This window comes from Panulirus ornatus, chromosome 42 (assembly GCF_036320965.1).
Source record: "Panulirus ornatus isolate Po-2019 chromosome 42, ASM3632096v1, whole genome shotgun sequence".
Lineage (NCBI taxonomy): Eukaryota > Metazoa > Arthropoda > Malacostraca > Decapoda > Palinuridae > Panulirus > Panulirus ornatus.
Window position 1 is genome coordinate 6,466,000 of NC_092265.1, and position 20,412 is coordinate 6,486,411.

The window sequence follows — 20,412 nt, forward strand, 5'->3', positions numbered from 1 at the left end:
CTTCACAGTTCCATTCAGTCTTTCCCTCGTGCATCGTCCAATCCTGTCATATTCTGGCGACTCTCAGCTCTGCAACAGCTCTGGGATCTCAGGGTCTGTGGTAAGAGCGCTCGCGCCTCACATCTCGTAAATGACGATCCTATCCACAGAGGAGGAAGGCCATGGTATTCCCAAACCAAAGCCTCGTCTCCCAAGTGTTCTATACTCCAGATTTCAAGGCAAAGAAAAGCTGGAGTGCTGGGTTCTTCGCCATATATGATGGGGGTTCCTATGTCATCCTGGGTAAGGAAATATACAACACCACTCAAGACCCGGTCGCAACTTCCATACACCGGGCAACTACTTTCTTTTTCCAGTAGCGACCTGGTTCTCTGAGAAGGATGGCCTGGCCAGCTTGGTTGAGTCTGTTGTAGGAGGCTTGCACTCAGAACCGGATAAAGTCTGGAATCACCTTTTCATTTCTCCACCACCACCGCCCAGCCATATCGAACACACTAAAGATGAAATTGAATTCTCAACATTGTGCTCAGAGGCTCACCAATAATGGTCACGTTAGAGACTTGTCATATGGTACTAGGAAGACAGTAGACACTAAGCTTTGATTAGAATCTTTAGTCATCCTCAGATGATAATAATAATAATAATAAAGAAGAAGAAGAAGAAGAAGAAGAAGAAGAAGAAGAAGAAGAAGAAGAAGAAGAAGAAGAAATAGAAGAAGAGGAAGAAGAACAAGAAGAACAAGAACAAGAAGAATAGTGATGATAACAGTAATGATGATAATAATAATAAGATGAATGATAATGATAATAGCAATGATAATGATACTAATAACTAATAATAATACTGATGATGATAATAATGATAATAATAATGATGATAATGATAATAGTAATAATAATAATAAATGACAAACGAGGAAAATGTAGCTTAAATAAAGCATCAAAAAGGCTACACTTTTCCTCACATGTATCCGAGATGATCAGTAGGTAGGGGGGAGGATGGCTTGTCTCGGGGGTTGGGGAGGGTGGGGGATAGAACGGAGAGGCAGCAGAAGACACCAGTCACCCTAATCACCCAGCTATTAGCACCGCCCCTCGCCCACCGTGGAGAATCTCCACACGCCCATCCACGCCCGCCAGCCCGCCCGCCCGCGTGGAGCCGAGAGGGCAGGTATGTGTGTGTGTGTGTGTGTGTGTGTGTGTGTGTGTGTGTGTGTGTGTGTGTGTTTGTGTTGGGAAATGTGGTCCGGGGATATGAAGTCGCCTGAGTGATTTAGGTAAGTGGCGGTGCAGCTCAGGTAGTGGCTGCGTGGGCGAGTAGTAGCAAGTGACAGGTCATGGTAAGTAGCATCGTGGGTGGGGTAGTGGCGGTGTGGGGTGAATGAGAGTTAAGTGGCGGTGCAGCTCAGGTAGTGGTTTGCGTGGGTGAGTAGTGGCAAGTGACTGGTCAGGGTATGTAGTAGTGTCGTGGGTGGGGTAGTGGCGCGGTGTGGGGCGAGTGATAGTTAAGTGGCAGTGTTGGTGGTGGTGGTTAAGTGGCGGTGTGGGGCGAGTAAAAGGTTAGCCATGGCCTGACCATACCCAACGATGATAACCATATGAAATACTGTAATAATAACACGTCAACCAACCAGAACAATTTGGTTTGGCCACACAGGACAATTTTGGTCGGCCACACAGAACAATTTTGGTCGGCCACACAGAACAATTTTGGCCGGCCACACAGAACAATTTTGGTCGGCCACACAGAACAATTTGGCCGGCCAACCAGAACAGTTTGGTTGGCCACACAGGACAGTTTGGTCGGCTACACACGACAGTTTGGTTGTCTTCATACAAACCCCAGGAAACACATTTCCCCAAAATAACCCAAACTGGAATTCATTCCATTCCTTCCTTTCCATTAGGAGAAAAAAAAAGGGGGAGAAAAATAAATGATAATAATGCAATAACAATGCCTGGTGTATAAGTAACAATAAAAATGGTCATGTTTCCATTAATGACAAGAGGCGCAGACGAATGGCCTCATCACATAAGGCCATAATCACACACACAGACACACACACACACACACACACACACACACACACACACATGGACGAGTGGCATGTTCCATATCTACACAAATTAATCCTCACGTGTACACACACACACACACACCGGATGGTGAGGGGGACCTTATTAATCAGCCCCTTTCATTAGGGCTTGCCCCCATCTGTCTTCGAGTGGGTTTAATTCCTAAAACGCAAGGAGGGTCTGGCAGATATAAACTCAGGGGATCGCGGGTACACTTTGCCCAATGGGGCAGAAACAGGAAATCTGTAGATGCGGAAATGCTTTAATATTCTCCACGCAGGACGAGTTTAAGTCTTCCTCATATCGCTCTCAGGGATATCCGGAGTGGAGCAGAATATCGTTCAAACAGGAGGAGGAGGAGGAAGGCAAAGAGTCTTTTGCACAAATCCTCTCTTCTCGTGCCCCTCTTAGATGATCTAATGCCTAGACACTGTCGTCATTTCTGTGTCACACGCCTTTGAGTACCTCCGTCATCATGGGGTCTCTACGCCTCAAGGATGAGACACAGGAGGGCGAAGATGGGATGCATGGGACTCAAACCTGAGAAACATTCCCGGAAAGTGGCCAGCCCGACCGGTCTTTCTCACCGCTGAATGGGATATTGATACTCATAACCTCCTCTATTACAACCTCGTCCCTCTCGTGTTTCTACCCACTGGGACGTCACGGAGGACCAGAATCATTCACTAATAACGTATGCATAACCTCACGATCCAATTCGATAAGAATATACACCGCGGAAAGGTTAATAGAACGCAGGTCCAATTTACCGGGGTGATTTAGCGCGAACTATGCTCCGCCATTGAAGGCCTCGCGAGGATAAAGAAGAAGATGTAGGGAATAATGGGGTGAAAATGTGGTAAACTGGGCAAGAATAGAGGCCTGTTCCATTTTCTCCCCCGGACTGTGGATTTCCCCCCGCACAATGCAAGGGTTTATTTGATTTGTAAGATTTCCTTTTGGCGCCAAATCGGGAGCATATGGTCGCCTCTCATGCCGTCTTTAAGAGCGAGCGGAACAGAGAGGGAAAGGTTGATGAATACCCACTGTGGTGACGGACACACTCCGGTGAACACGTTGAAGGTGGCCCCTGTCTCAGATATCAATGGACAGAGATCACATCAATCGTCCGTGCGATTCTGGTTTTGATAACTGATCATTATTTTGTGTATGGAGATAATGAACCAGTATCAAATCCTGATTCGAGATCATATGAAATGAACATATGTCTTAAGTTTAGTTCTGATGTGTCAGCAGGTATTTTGTTTACAGAGATATTAGAAAATCGCAAAATCTACTAAGCTTCACATCATACCTCGTTTCCTGAGGTATAAATTAGTTGTATCTAGGCTTTAATACCATGTAATATTTCCAGTTCGATGAGTTACGGCTAGAGAGAGAGAGAGAGAGAGAGAGAGAGAGAGAGAGAGAGAGAGAGAGAGAGAGAGAGAGAGAGAGAGAGAGAGAGAGAGAGAGTATCGTAAATGAAAGTGGCCCTCAGCTTCCCTAAGTTACGGAGTTACTGAAAAAAAAAGTCAGGTTTACTCGTTACTTTTACTGGTTTCAATCGTAGTCTCAAACCCATTCACCGATCTCCTGTGGTGTGACCTCCTTCCGCTCAACCACCTCTCTCTACTTTTCTTGCTTCCATGACCTTATTATCGTCCAAGTGCTCTGGACTTCTGGAGTCAGGTTCCCGTAGACTGGAACCAAGAAAGGCTTCGAGGAACTGCTAAATGTGCCCGCATTGTAATACTGTACTATACTTAAAAAAGTATTTTGAACTATACATACATACATATATCCATATATATATATATATATATATATATATATATATATATATATATATATATATATATATATATATATATATATATATATATATACAACGCAGACGCAAATATATTCTCTGTACGTTACACAGAAGAGAGAGAGAGAGAAAGAGAGAGAGAGAGAGAGAGAGAGAGAGAGAGAGAGAGAGAGAGAGAGAGAGAGAGAGAGAGAGAGAGAGAGACTAGGTCCCCTGTTCACAAATCAGCGGTGCTCCTCCTTCCTCTCCCTATGAACAAGCTCCAAATTCGTCCCTTCAAGACTGTGTAGTATGCACGCCAGACGCTCACCAACATGAAATACGGCACGGATCACTGGTCACGTAAATTAGGTCTGCCAAATTGTACTCCATATCTCTCTCTTCACCGGTCCTCTAACCTCTTCGCACAATACAACTGGTACACTCCTTAATACTGTCTATTTTTTCTGTCTATTCATGATCTACCCCAACTCATTCTGTCTGACCATCACTCTGTGTAACTCTATGTGTCTTATATTCTGTACAATTACCTACCTCATCATACATGCTCCTATGTATATACATCTGTTTATTCATTCATCTCCTTAGCTATCTATCTACTGATCTATCCGTCAGCTTACTCGCTTGTTCCCCCAGATCGGGGCCCTCAACTCACTATCAACCTCATAATATATCCATCAAGCCCTGTCCCATACAACGTATCAATGGCTGTAACACAATCTATGTACAAGAAAACTGTTTTTGGAGGCTCGAATATGGACGTCACGGAGACAGAATGACGTAATGGTTATGAATGGAGGAAACTGGAGGTTGGGCCATTCACGGAGACGTGGAGGTAAGAGGAAAAGTCCGAGAAGAAAATGGAGGGAAGGGCAAGAAGAAAGGGACCTGGAGGGAAATCTTGGAGGGAACTTGATGGAAATGAGCGAAGGATACTGTAAGCCTGGCTTATACTCATCCATATATATATATATATATATATATATATATATATATATATATATATATATATATATATATATATATATATATATACATATATACGCTACCGGGCTCTGCTTGCGAGCGGTTACACAGCAAGTGGAAAACTATTGCCTGGGACAAGGGTAAGGGTGTGTGGGCGGGGGTACAGACTTGGGGTGGGGGGTATGAGCTTGGGGCAGTGGTAAAGACAAGAGGCTGCGCTATGCACTTGGGGCGTTGCTCTGGGCCCCTGGTGTGGGCGAGGCCCTCGGGCATCGCTGTGTCCCCCCGGGAGTGTAGATGTGGATGTTGGGGGTCGTCTAGGGCGAGGACAGGCCAAGATACAGGGCGCTGTAGGTGCTGCGTGCTACTGTGGGTGAAAAAGGAAATTTCTGTTGGCGATAAAGTTGCTCTATGGACGGGCTGAGGCGTGGGAGCGTGGATGCAAGGGTAAGGTGTGTGTGTGTGTGTGTGTGTGTGTGTGTGTGTGTGTGTGTGTGTGTGTGTGGCGTGTAGGTACGGACGTGGAGCGTCGCTCTCATTGTGAGAGGTCACAGTGTGTGTAGCGCCCCGCCTCTGCGTAAGGTGGCGATGGGGGTCGCTGGTGCAAGCGTAGTTCGCTGGTGCTGGTGGTATGATGGCCCCGGGCAGGACGAGCTGTTCGGGTGGATGGCATCTGTAGTGAGGGGCGATGACCGAGGTTATGGCGATGCTGCGCAAGTGTTTGAGCACGACTCCCTCCGCCACCCCTGTCTGTACTCGCCCCGGCGCCGCCATCTGCGACCACCACCTCGTTACACACCCGACGGCGGCATGACAGACCCCCCGCCGTGGCTAGCTAGACCCAGCTCATCACGCCTCCGAAATCCTCCAGTAAGACCGAAAAGAAGACCCCCAGGATGTCTTGCAAGATACGCCTGACGCAGGCAGGATACAGGACCTCCAGCCGACTGAAAGGCAGGGTGGGGGTGGGATTGGTTGGCTCTTGATTACGACATGAAGTATGATTCTAAATCGTGAATTCTTAATCATATATCTAAGGGATGCTGAACGTGTTACGCTACCTGGCAACTTTCCTGTGAGGGACGGGTCACGGCTGACTGTGCATGACTTGCCGACAAAAGCTAGACGGAATATCTTATTCTATTTTTTTCAGAAGAGGTTCGAGAGTAGCGGAGATGATAGTCTCGCAGTACCCTAACTAGCGAGCGAGTCCCGGTGTAGCTGGAGAACGAAAACGAACATCGAAGTTTGCGTCTGAGTTGAGCAACGGAAGTTCAAGACCTTAATGAGTCTGTACCAAACAAAGGTCTGGGTTATTGCAACACACACACTCGTCAGCTCTCACATCACTACATTCTCCATGACAATGTTCATTTTCAGTGGATCGCCTCAACATTCGCCCCCCTCCCACTGTTTTTTCGAGGCCATGTGAGTTAAGTTTGTACTCTGAGCACAAACCTAACCTCATTAAATTTAACCTAACCTCCTAACACGTTGGAGGGAGGGACGAATCATCAGGTGATCTTTCCAATTGATTATTAACCCTTCCTTACAACTTCTCTGTTCCCTTACCACCCTCTTCTAAATATCCCTACGAACAATACGCTACAATACGCTGTGGCTCTTTGACAGTTAGTAGCATCAGGTTAGCCACGATTTAGCACCGTCTCTCCACCTAGCCATGTACTGTTCCTCACTCGGTATATCCTGCCAGCCTTACACTGCCGGAGCTCGGAGGTGAAGCCATTTGGTCAAGCACCATCAGTAAATCAGAGAGATGGCCAATATGATGTAATTTGTTTCTGCAAGTCGTAAATAATGGTATACGTAAATACACACACTACAACTCCCTTCAAGGGCCTTGTGAGGCTGAGTAAACTTTGGCTGACAGGTTAACGACATACCTTGATAGTTACCATGAGTGAGACGGGTTAACCCCCATGAGGACGACTATTTAACCCTTTGAGTTCAACCACTTAATTCCATGAGTACGATTATTCGACCTTAGAGTAGGACTTTAGTAAAAGCACTCAAGGGGTCAAGTCGCAGTACTTGAGGATTTAAAGACAAAAGGGTTTATCTAAAGACCGCGTTGTCACTCCACGTTCACACTTCCTACCCAGCCATATGAAAGCCTTGGTTCGCATCTCTGAATAAATACATAAATCCAAGACAAGACCGAAGTAGAAAAAAATAAGGTCCAAGAGAGAGAGAGTTTCCTGTTCAGCTTTAGCAAGAGCTTCGCCATAACCTACCTCCTTCTTCCAGTGTTTTGTTAAACATCTCATTGACGCAACATTCCAGTACGGTGTGAATCTCCACCAAGAAAGCCAGCATTAAGCTACGCTAGAGGACTTCCAATACACAGCGCAGGAGGAAGGATGCGGCGCAATAAAACAAAAATAACAATGGGGCGACCTGATAGATTAAGCAACGGTGGAGGACTCCCAATACACAGTGTAGTATGCAACACTGAAAACAAAGATAATAATGGGGGTGATGTTTGAGATGTGCTGATGCAGACTGTATGGATGATTTGCCACTCCGATACACCTGGCTGAACACGAGGAGGCTACACAACCCTGCCACGCTCTATTGTAACGATGCTGCTGTTCATTTTCTGTGTGTGTGTGTGTGTGTGTGTGTGTGTGTGTGTGTGTGTGTGCTGGCAAGATAGGCATCATGTCTTAAGGACCGGTTCCTTTATAACACATGCTTGATTATACGTATGCGAATGTGTGCGCGTGTGTACGTGCATGTATGCGTTATCGTATCAAGGTATCAGGGAGACCAGTGCGTATAGACCAGCGCTTCTTCTCTGTCTCCTTTCTTAAAGATGAGTATGATGTTTGCCCTCTTCCACTCCCTTGACACATTACCTTTCTCCAGCAACATCATGAACAACATTTCATCGCCAAACAACGAAACAAACACTCCATAATTCACCTTCACTGCTTCATCTACCGTGATTTAGACCAAAGACCGAACGTCGCCCCCCACATACCACATCGATCAAATTCATTTTATCTAATGCACGCCTCTCGTCCTCTTTAATGTTCAAGCCCCAAACCCCGAAACCTCTTTCAACGCGGCAGCAAAAGTGAGCAAGCAAAGGAATAAAAAGACTTTCCATCGTTTCTGAAACTAGACAAACCTTCCCCTGTTCCGTTGTTCATCTTCCCCTATACACTTGCGGTAACTTACGCTGGCCCAGCAATTCACGCACCCATTCATTCACCCATTAGAAGCCCTACTGAACGAGCTGACGCCTCCCCCATTCATTCCCTTAACCACTTCCGCAGCAAGTCTGGGTACCTGCGTTAATTACTGCGAGCAAATCAACGTCGACCTCACCGTCGGCAATCCTGAGCCTCAAACCTCCTCCCTAACACTTCCAGCACGACGGTACGACCCTTTGAGAACAACGTTACGACCCCTTGAGCACGACGGTACGACCCTTTGAGAACAACGATACGACCCCTTGAGCACGATGGTACGACCCTTTAAGAACAAAGTTACGACCCCTTGAGTACGACGGTACGACTTCTGGGTAAGTTGGCCGGGCCTTCGACAAGACCTACTGATGTCAGGTCAGAGGTCAGGCCATCATACCTTGGCGAGAGTCGTCGTGCTCAAGAGTCGTGCACAGCGTCGTGCTCAAGGGTCGTGCATAGCGTCATGCTCGAGTCGTGCATAGCTTCGTGCTCGAGGGTCGTGCATAGCAACGTAATCAACGGTCGTACATAATGTCGTGCTGAAGGGGGGTCAAGATTCCTTCATCATCTCCTAAACCGTCATACTTGACCTATCTTCTCCGATCTACATGATACACAACCTCATAGCTGTCTATTTTCTATGTCGTATAACTTGCATGCATTTTCATTCACTCTCAGTATTTCTGAAGTACTAGCAGATATCAAGAGCATTCCTTAGATCCTTCTACATCCTCTCTAAAGCATACAGCCTACAGCATACAGTCACTGTATCCACATACATTGTCTTGAGTAATACAGACCTCCAAATATTTCTACGCACCCCAAGTGTTTATGAGGAATCAGTAGATATAAACAGCATTCCTAGGCTAGATCTTTAAGCATCTTCTCTAACCTCTTAGATCCTTTTTTGATCTCAAAAATTCCACTCACTTCTTCTGATTCTGAATAAAACTCCAGACGTGCTCGTCTATCTCTTCGCGTCACGCCCTTGAAGGAAATGCCTCCACCATCATCACCACGTTACCTAGGTATCTCTTGTACGATTCTAGATCACCCTAGATCTCCTACGGGTTGCCGTGACGTTGCCGAGGTCCTCCTCCCAAGAGTCGACACTCCACCTTGCAACAACGCCAGAGCAACATATCGTCCGCATCGGGAAAAACAACAACACACACACACACACACACACACACACACACACACACACACACACACACACACACACACACCAAGAGATACGCCCACAAACCACAAACCATCTGGCATGGCGCTATCATCTCCATTGACGCCAAATTACCGCCTGCCCCACTTAAATCACCCCTTTCTCCCCGGCCCCTCATTACTCCCCTCCACGTCTTTGCTCCCCCCTAAGAAAAACCACCCCCAGGATATATCCAAGAGTCCCCGCTAACCCTTCTCCTCCAGCCGCCCCTTCCTCTCTGCACGTGGGAAAATCGGACAGGTGGTGAGTGCGGCTGAATGAGACCTGATGCTCCTCTGCTACACTTCCTTCACTTTTTTGGAGTCTTTTTTTTTTTTTTTTTTTGCCTCCGTTGCTGTTTCTAAGGTCACACATTTTGAGGGAGAGGGAGGAGGCGGGGAGGGGGCTTTGTGATGGGGAGGAGAGGAGAGAGGAGGAGGAGGAGGGAGGCTTTTTGACGGTGGAGGAGGGGGCTATGTGATGGTGTGGCGTAGGTAGGAGGGCGCTTGTGCCAGTGAAGAGTGTAAAGAAAGCGACATAAAAGATGCTGATGGACCACTGGAAGGACTCGGATCCTACCTGATATACGTCTAGACTGTCATTCTGAAAATCTGAGCGTAATGAGAAGAATCGTACACCAAGAAAAAGAGTATTTTTTTCAACCATAAGGTTTCGTTATAAGACCTAAGACGAGGTCCAAAGAATACCTCTCCTGACTCAAAATCTACTTAAGCAACACTGTTCACTCCACCACATCAAAATATATATATTTTTTCATACATAAAAAACGAGAATAACAAGACTGGTCATCAAAAACACGAACAGTAAGTTGACATCACACACACACACACACACACACACACACACATACACACACACACACATTTCTCACGTGCATATATCTTGGCCACGGAGCTGTGTAGACTTGCATGCGGTGTTATGGCCGACTGTTAAAAGTGGGACAGGCAGAGAAGACAGAGGGGCGCGCGGGGGGTGAAGGGGGGGTGGAACCTGCGCGTGACGTCACTAACAAGTAAGGTGGAATGAGAATTGTTGACATCCGGAGACGGTGGCGAGAGAGAGAAGGGGGAGGGAGATGAGACAGGGGAGGGAGGGAAGGAGGGAGGGTTGTTGTGTGCAGAGCCCGTACTCCGGCTGGCTGGGCCCTCTGTCCCTCCCTCACCTCCTGAAGCCACACTTACCCCCCTGAATCCAGTCACACTCGCAAGATGATGATGCGTCAGGTCTTCTATCTTTTCTTTTTCTAAGACCAGTGAGCTTCTGCACCGCACGGCGTTTCCTGCCGTTGCTATAGCAAATACGTAGCAGCAGTCGCTGTATAACACCGAGGCTCTCTGCAGTCTCACGGTCCCACTACAATCCATCGAAGCGCAGGAAGACTACGACAGATGCCGCTGCGCGAGAAACATCGTTCGAAGTAATAAAAAGTAATGGAAACCATCTTACGTCCCATCACCCACTGGGTATCCCAAGTTGCAGACAGAACCATCATCAGACACATTCCCTCGTCCGAGTCGCCTCCTCCTTCATCACCAATTTTCCGCGACTCCCTTAAACAACCAGATGGAAGAGCTATCTCTCCGTCGCATGCACTCGCCTTAATCAATAAACTGATGACCTTCATTTAACAAATAACTGCGAGATCGTGTGCCGGAGGAGAAGGCAACATAAAGCAATGCCACTCCCTGCATAGGTGTATTCTGTACATAATACCATCAATGCACAAAGCTCAAATTCCCTAGACTTTTTACTCTTTATCGTCCTTGGTGGGTGGAAGCAGCAGCAGCAGCAACGTCAGGCTTGTGTGTCAACCCTTGGCAAGTCCAGCGGTGGCCTCAGTCAAGCCGCGGAGGACGATGGAGAGACAGGGAATAATGTCATGTGTCTCACTCGTCTTTTTGACTCATTTTCTTTCCCATTCGTTAACCTCTATTCATCAATAGTGTTGCACATACGAACTTGTACAACTTCTTGAGCGTTTAGCGATCCCTTGAGCATGGCAGTGCGATCCTCAAGCACAACGGTACGACCCTTGACCACGAATGTCCGACCCTTGGCTACGATGGTTCTCGTTCTCTGACCAAGGCCAGGCCAACATTCCTTCTTACAATGTCACCTCCAGCAGATTCTTGGAGTCGCGCTGGTCCACCTCATACAGCTTTACCAAGATAACTGAAATTTACTGCCATACCTTCACATTCACCACTGTATGAAAACCATGACTTTCAGATATGCTGAACACATCTGATCACTTTGTTGTCAACGGAACTATCTTTAATCATTATTTACCAACAACCACAATTATTTCACATCACAGCCATGATATCGCTTTCAAAAAATATATAGGCATGATCTTTGTTTTTGTCACATGAGTGGCGAAAACCCGTGTATCATACACGCGAATGAGGGTAATCACGGGCAGTGATGAGAGGCAGAGGGGAGGGAGGGAGGGAGGGAAGCGGGTGTAACGCAATTGTGGGCAGGCGCTGAGGGAGGGAGGGAGGGTGGATGGAGCGAGGGGGGGGAAGCTAAATAGGGGTAAAATTGAGGAGGGGGAGGTCGCATCACCCCGCTTGGCTTCTACGGAGGGAGAGGGAAGGGGGAGGGTTGGGTTGGGGTGGCGAACACTGCCCTCATTTCGTCCCTAACTCCTTCCTCCATGTTCGTCAGCACACTGGCTCCTCAGCATACGAAGCTAGAGGTACCAGCCAGGTCATTACCACACAAGAGAACCACGGCAAAGAGCCTTTACGAGACATGGGACAGGAGTACTTTGCGAACTCCTCACGGCAATGGATTAATCTATGTTCTACATCACCTTTAACCGCTACCCGACCTACCCCCAAGCCTTCTCAGGTGGTCAGCGACTCTCCCTCCGCCAGGAGGAAGGAGGGAGGCAAGGTGAGTTCCCACGCTCTCGACCACCTCACACACACACACACACACACACACACACACACACACACACACACACACACACACCACACCGCTGCTCACGTGCAACTCATACTGGCCATTCATAAAGGCTCACTCGTGTACGCCTACACCTGTCCATTACACTCACATGTGTACACTACTCAAACCCGTCCACACCCCCACACCTCCCACCTGTCCAGGATACTCAAACGCGTGTACACCACACTCACACGTGCACACCACACGTACACCTGCACAGGACACTCACACACACCCACATGACACCTACACCTGCCCAATATACTATGCACATGCGTGACGTAAACATCATGCACACCTGCCGAATACTGTATACACACATTTCCAATACGCTTCATTCAACTGACCAGCCAAGTCCACACGTGTCACCACACCCACGCCAATTGCCCAGCGCTTACTAGTCGGCGGCCCCACGCTTGCCTCCGTCAACACACACCGCGCATATCAACTCAGCCCAGTTTACATATCAAAGACAACATTTATATGAAGGTCAAGTCAAACATTTGCACGGGTACAAATATGGAACCCGCTATGCATTATGGAGATCGTGGAGCGCGCTGACGTGAGCAACATCAACAAAAGCAACGCCATCACACGGCTGGTTCTCCAACTCCCCGCCTGGCTTTAACTATGACCAACTCGATAAATATTCTAGTTTCAAGAGTGGTAAGTCCATTAAGGCTGCCCCTAGGAGTAATGCCCAACACAGACGCTCAAGAATAACATGGAATTCCTTCCGTTACACCAACATAGAGCACGGTATCACTGTACTAATCGCATGCAAGGAAAGAAACCTAGACAGTTCTTTCTTTCCGTAATGGACGCTATATATATATACCTCATCAGCTATGAATCCAGACACTGGCGTCGTTCCAGTGTACACACTAGTGTCTTCGGCCAGCCCCATCATGAGCTGTGAGGAATTACGGACCTTGTCACATAACGGGTCGGAAGCCTGTGGCCGAAAGAGGAAGAGCATATAGTCTGGCTGGTTAAACCGAGCTGTAGAAAACCCATCAGCCACCAGAATAGTCACTGAGGCCGCCAACGTCAACCAGTCAATCGCCAAACAAGAGATCTTCTACGATCACATAAGATCACAAAAACCCTCAACATGGGTATGGTCCGGGGGTTAGTAAGCTGAGAGCTGCTTTGGGCGCAACTCGAAGTTTGTAGGACGCTGGAGGACGTCATGGCATGAGAAATATCGCTCGGTAAGTCGTGGTATGAGAAATATCAAGAGGCGGCGTTATCGCTCAGTACGTCTTGGCATGAGAAATCGTCAGTGCGCCGCGCTACATGAGCGTAATAAGGAATACCTTACCGAAACGTCCCTAAATCTAAAAGCTCAATTCTCCCAAGAAAAAAAAAAAAGTTAGATTCCCTCAGGAGGGTCACTACCCCCAAGTTTAAATACCGCTGCTCTGGAGGTTTGTTATGGTGGCAGAGGCTGTTGGAGGGCTTGTGAAGGAATGGTGGTGGTGGTGAAGAAATCTTGGTGGTGGTGAAAGAGAACACTGATGTTGGTGGAGGCAGCGGTGGTGGTGATGCGTTCTGATGGTGGAAAATGATGAAGGGAGTCATGATGGCGAAGGGACAACCGAGTGAGAGCCAAGGCGAAAGGAGTACCGATCTGGACACGATGGTGGTGACGGTAGACTCACTCGATACCTCAGAAAACTCATTTGAAAGACCAACCTTCTTGAGTCTATTACTCCCGTCTCTCCTACCTCGACCACTGTGTCGCCAGCTCCCTAATCTCTCTCTCTCTCTCTCTCTCTCTCTCTCTCTCTCTCTCTCTCTCTCTCTCCCGGGGGACGACGGTCAACACCGGCCGGTTACTCACCCAAGATTATATATATATACCTTGAGGATGGGCAGCACGCGAAAGTAGATAAGCGAGGGTTCTCACCATTGTGTGCGGTGCGGCTGGCGCGATAACCTGGAGTTTCTCACCGTCTCTTATCTCACCCGACCCCCTGAAGTTAAAGTGTCTCCCATGGTACTCAAGTCCTACTGACCTCTCTCCCTTATCTCCTCCGTTGTAAACTTTTCTGTCGCTCGAACGCTAATATCTCTGCTGGCCTTTGTGTTCATTCCCTCGCGTGACTCTGTCCACTGTGTGATTGCAGGTAGTCTATCATCCATCAGATTTTGGAAGCATATAACTCTACTGGTCTTAGGTTATGGGCCGAGGGTAAAAAGTGCCACGAAAAATACTTCTAAAAGACAAAACACAGAAGAAGAGGATGAAATCCCAGAAGCCACAACCTTTGCCTGATCGCGCTGGGGTTACTTTTAAATTAGGGTGAGCTGAATCTGGTCCAAGCTACGTTACTTAAAGCCTCTTACTATTTATTTTTTGTCCTTCGAACGAGTCTGTGAGGCACTTTATGCTCTATAGATTTGACTGGCGAACTGTGGTATTTGCCATAGGTTCCCTTGAAGATATAAGGAGCCAGGGCCTCCTTTGACGTGCGAACTGGACCGATCAACCCTCAACAGCCTACTATATACAGAGAGGAGCTGATCTACGTCGACATTCGATACCTTAGTGACCATCACAATCTGGAAGCAGACTTAGCAGCTAATCCATGACGTTAACGCCAAGTACAGAGGTGCAGTCGAAGTAACGAATATCAAGATCGCTAAAAGACAATACGATAGAGGACTTCTGGAAAGAAAAGGTTAGGACAATAATCATTAAGAGTACACCTGCCCGAGAGTGAAGCAGCGATGACACATCCATACAGCACCATGAAGAGGCTTGTCATCCTGCCCTTGTGTCCACACGCTGGTGATAACCTATCGCCCGTACAAGGAACATAATAAGTGCCCGTCGAGACTTTCCCACACACGTATCTTGACCCCAAGTTCTCACCCTCCCAGAGCACCAAGTACCCAGACACAGTATATAGCTCCATGACACAACCTACGCCCGCTCTCCCTTCACGCCTGCAGCCACCCCCACACCCGTACTACTTGACAATACTTCATTTGTCCAAGAATGCACGAGGCAAAGCGTTTATGTGGCAATTGTGGGCAAAGGGCCTACAACAAATGGCAGGTCTGGGCACAGAGTTAGAATGGTTACAATGCGACGACACAGAAAATTTTTTCAGACTTAACAAGATTGGAAATGGACTCTAATTCGATCCATCTACCACCTTAATATCATTATATATATATATATATATATATATATATATATATATATATATATATATATATATATATATATATATATATATGTGTGTGTGTGTGTGTGTGTGTGTGTGTGATTCCACTAACATGATCAGTAGACACCTTGATGTTGTTGGTGCCTCCTGACTCAGGGTGGACCATTGATAACCAGTGGAGTTTGCCCCTCCTGTTCTGATAATGAACAAACACGATGTATTCTTTGCCGGCCCATTACTCTCACACCCTGCCACATGTACTGTACTTGAATTTTGTTATACTAAGTAAATTCAAATATAATACTTAATAAACACTAGAAGATATTTTACAAGAAGGTGTTGTATCCCAAGCATTCGATAAAGTATCCTAATTTTCTCCACTGTAAACAGTTCCCTTATTATGTACCCTAATTATGTAAGTTATTTGATTGGGTTTTTTTTTGCCCTCAGAGTAGCGACTGCATTTTGCACTTTTACCCACCCTGGGGGCAATGGCACAAAATAGGAGAAGCCAGAAATCGCAGGCTAGGTTAATTACCAAAATATGAGCCAAGACGTAAATCTAATACCTCACGATAAACCAAGAACACGATAAGTGTAATATCCTATTCACTGTACCTGAACTCGACGGAGCCCAAGCCAAAGGCAAAGCTATCTGCTATCTATAGACAGATATCACTCTATAGATAACAGGCAGATATCACCTCTGAAATAATAAGACTCCTACGTCCTGTACCCGTAGCTATGTGAAGGGAGTTCTAACCCATCTCCTGCACGAATATCCTTTATCATTCCCAGACCTAAAACCCAACTAACCAAATGCCTTCGGAACCACATCACGGAGAAGCTGTTCATTCGTGTAAAACGTGTGAAGTAATGGTCCTTGGTTTAATACGCCAATGATAAGCATAATTGCATTACCTCCATTCTAATCCCATGGTGAAAACAACTTCGCCGACATTCCCGTCATATGATTCAATAACTGAGGTCCATTTCCTCGACCTTCCGTGCATTCTTGCGTCATCGCCCTCAGGATGGCGAGTACACAGGACAGTCGCAGGTCTTGAGGACCAAATGTAGAATAAAAGGATGGAAAGGTGGGTTTGAGTGTGCCCAGGAACTTAACTGGAAGGTCCACGTTCCGTCGGAGAAGAAATGGGAGGGAATATAGTGTGAACATCCTTAGGCTTTTCCCTTTCTCAACCCGTTACCCGTCTGCCATGATCCCACAAGATATAGGTCTTTCTGTCCTCTCTGCCTGTATGTGGTTCTTGCTCTCCTGTATTCTTATGTAACTTTCCACACCCTGGGAGAGAGAGAGAGGGTGTGAGGGAGGGTTGCCCAGAATAGCCCACTTCATGGGAATTCCAGGGCACAGTCAAACTGTGTGATGGTATCAAGCTACATACGTATATATATATATATATATATATATATATATATATATATATATATATATATATATATATATATATATATATATACGGGTGCATTCAACTTCAGACGATCGTCCAGGGCTCACCTCAAAGAGGCAAAATCAGGCCCTTTTCCTCCCACTTTTCTCCACTACACTAATAAGGTACTTCGGCACATATCCCAACTTCGCCCTCCTCTTTACACTGCCTAACACCTATCCCTATTTCCATCCTACTACTTCTCCCCTCCCTCTCCCTCCTGCCCAACGGTACAGACGCCGCGCCTTACACGTTCCCCGACAATGGCCATAGCTTTTAAGATAATGAAACGCCTCCCCCGATCCGTCTTGTGGCCTGAGACACAAGCACAAAAGACGGGATCCCCGGAAGTTGTGCCAAAAGTGGGCAATCTGTCGACCCGCCGAACAAGACGGTCGACACAAGGAAAACAGAAAGAGAGAGAGAGAGAGAGAGAGAGAGAGAGAGAGAGAGAGAGAGAGAGAGAGAGAGAGGGGGGGGGGGGGATGAAGATAACATTAGGCCCAGGTGACCGCTGCCGCGGGCAGAGAAAACGGTTCTATGAGATCACCAGCCGCCAGACTGAGATTCATCCTTGAGACTGATAGAAACACAGAAAATACACGCCAATATCTCTTTAAGAGATAAATACAATCGTTGAGAAATCCTAAATTTAACCTACGAAAAAAACAACTTTTACATGGAACAACGTAAAATTAGCCTACAAAGTATATATATATATATATATATATATATATATATATATATATATATATATATATATATATATATCACAACCTTACATGACGGTGGCCAGCCCTTGAATCACAGGGGAAGGAGGGTGTGATTAGGCCCAGGGCAGCATGAATGGAACACACTAATGAATGGCGGAGTTCGGGGTCCACAGGAAATGCACCCACACTGAGAGGATTACGGCAGGATCCGAACGCATTTAAATAGTGAACACCGGAAATAATCCTGAGGTGAGACGGGCCGCCACCCTAGACGCTGATGACGCCCGCCCCTCAAGACCTGCAGACGCTGATTGTGCAGCTTCTGTCGCTTGACGTTACACAAACACACAACACACACACACACACACACATATATATATATATATATATATATATATATATATATATATATATATATATATATATATATACAAAGCTTTTCATCACGGCTTCAATATGAAGCTGAAAATCAAAGTCGATGCATCGTACACACACACACACACACACACACATATGAGATTCTCCCACAATCCTGCGACGCGAAGAGATGTCCCATTGAAACTGTGAAGACAGTCCAGCATGGGGATTAAATCTAGAGAAGCTATTTGCACGGTGTTTTGCGCCATTACCCTCCCTCACGTCTCAGCCTAAAGGTCACTCCATACTCGCCTCCAGAGCGCCACGGTGGGGTGACCTCGATACATAAGACGAACAGGTGACAACACGCTCATTAAGTTGCAACGAGGTCACCTGTTGAAACACTAACTGCCCATGAAAATGTCTGAAGTTGTTCCGCAGGAGTCTCCAGCCACGCACTTGAAATTCATTTTGGGACGTAACGATCATGGAGGGCAGCGCAACACGCCTCCTGAGGGTTAGGGAAACGAGGACAATATCCACTGCAAGGCTCTTCTGCCATAACGCGCATCTGTGTAAAAAATTGCGTTCGTCTTGCCCAATCGTATTGTCCATATACATGTGGGTAAACTCAGGGGATCTAATGATGCGTTCTCTTACCCTATATCCACCTCCAGGCATCTCTATCCTCGCCCTCTCTCTTGCAGCTGGATCATTTACTTGAAAAAGATCATATTCAGTATCATAAAAAATGCGGTGAGCGCTACGCGTTATTCCCTTCTAAGAAGGGTCATTACAACTACCTTTCTATCATATATCTATATCATTTACTCCCTTTCTGTAAAATCCTATGTTCTCCCCCTCCCCACTAACCCACTACGTCATCTTGACCCTATCTCGCAACCACAATGCGTGACGAACGACTGGTCCCCTGCCTCACGGGTTAACGGTGACGAAGACTTTGTCGCCGGCAATATATTCCCCGCGTCAGGTCTTGGTCAACAACATCTGTATCCACCTGATGCCACGCCATCTGACCACAACCCCAAGCGCATGGCCTCATTACCTCTCTCGCTTCGTGCTACCCAGTAATGATAAGCAGAATGGCAACAATTTCATCTTGTATTTCATTATTTATCACTTTTACGACGGAGTCTGCATTTGGTTGAGCCTTGCAACAACGCACCAGCCACTCTCGCCGTGCTAGCGCCTGAGGGGGATAACCAAAGGAAAAAAAATACAAATAATAAGCATCATTTTGGTCTAAGATGACTCAAAATCTCTATATTTTGTGGTCTGGCTTCAGGAGTTTGCATATGAACTAAGAGCTGCTGCGCAGAGACGGAGCACCAACGAAGCGGCACATAATAGGGATATCTTGCCATTATCCAGCTTTGTTCGGCGGCACTTCCTCCACCCACATCATCATTATGCAAGAGGGCGGCCGCCCGTTGCCTCGATTAATGGGCCTCACCTCTGGGCCCGTCTCCGATGACCCCAACAACGCCCGGGCACAAGTTCATTGTCCAACAGCCTCTTGCTTACCCAAGGGTGACGAGAACACCATGACAGTAACAACCTTGGGTGAGGAAAGCAGAGAAAAAACACAACTGGATTCCTGTTAGGCTCTGGTCAATGTGAAAGAACACCCGCACGGGGGTAGTCGTGGTTTCATTCAAGAACAAAAAGTGGCCCGCATGGCGTCGGGTGTGCCTCGTGCCAGGACTGCCAGATGCCGCCACACAAACACGGCCACTACAACTATACCTCACCCTAGACCTTCATATCATGTTTCACCTCTTCCAACGCCTATATGACTGTACAGGTATCGTAGTTTGAAGGAAGATCCTCCAAGGTCTACCCTGTATATATTTACCAAGATGAAACAACAAAGCATTAAGCCAGGTAGCGACTACTTCGTCACGTGCCGAAGTTTAGATGACTGTGAGTGCGTGCGTCCGTCCGTAAGGCGCACAGGGAAGCGGTGTACGTTCGTTTGTGTGTTCCCCGTTGAGACTGTGGGAAAACATCTGCCCGTGTCTTGAGACATTCCAGCGCACCCCGACATCCCCCATCACCCATCCCCCAAACCCAGACCCCACCAGAGTGAGCACGGGGCACGTAGGTGCCGGTTACCGCCAGATTTAGTATCTACCATTATTATTGGAAATATTTCCATTTCAAATCATTATCCAACTTTGGTTGTGACTTATGCTGGATGAAATATATTTTGGCAGTTCTTCATATGAAACAGTTGATATCAAACGAGGAGTCCATATGCTGTCAAAAACTTAATAGTGAAGTACATTTTACACTTACATACCCCTTACTGTCGAGTTCCTAAAACCGCAGTGCTCCAGCTGAGGCTGGCAATACTTTTTAATCAGGTCACTGCATGGAACTGCTTTAAATGCGGATGTATTTGGTGTACGGGAGCGAGCGTGTGATGGAGGTGAGCACGAG

General features: G+C 46.9%; 1 protein-coding gene across 5 annotated transcripts in view; it reads right to left on the reverse strand.

The window, feature by feature from the left end:
• The window catches only part of Git (ARF GTPase-activating protein GIT1), a 626,665-nt gene that overhangs the window by 576,876 nt on the left and 29,377 nt on the right, over positions 1-20,412 (reverse strand). The window lies entirely within an intron of this gene.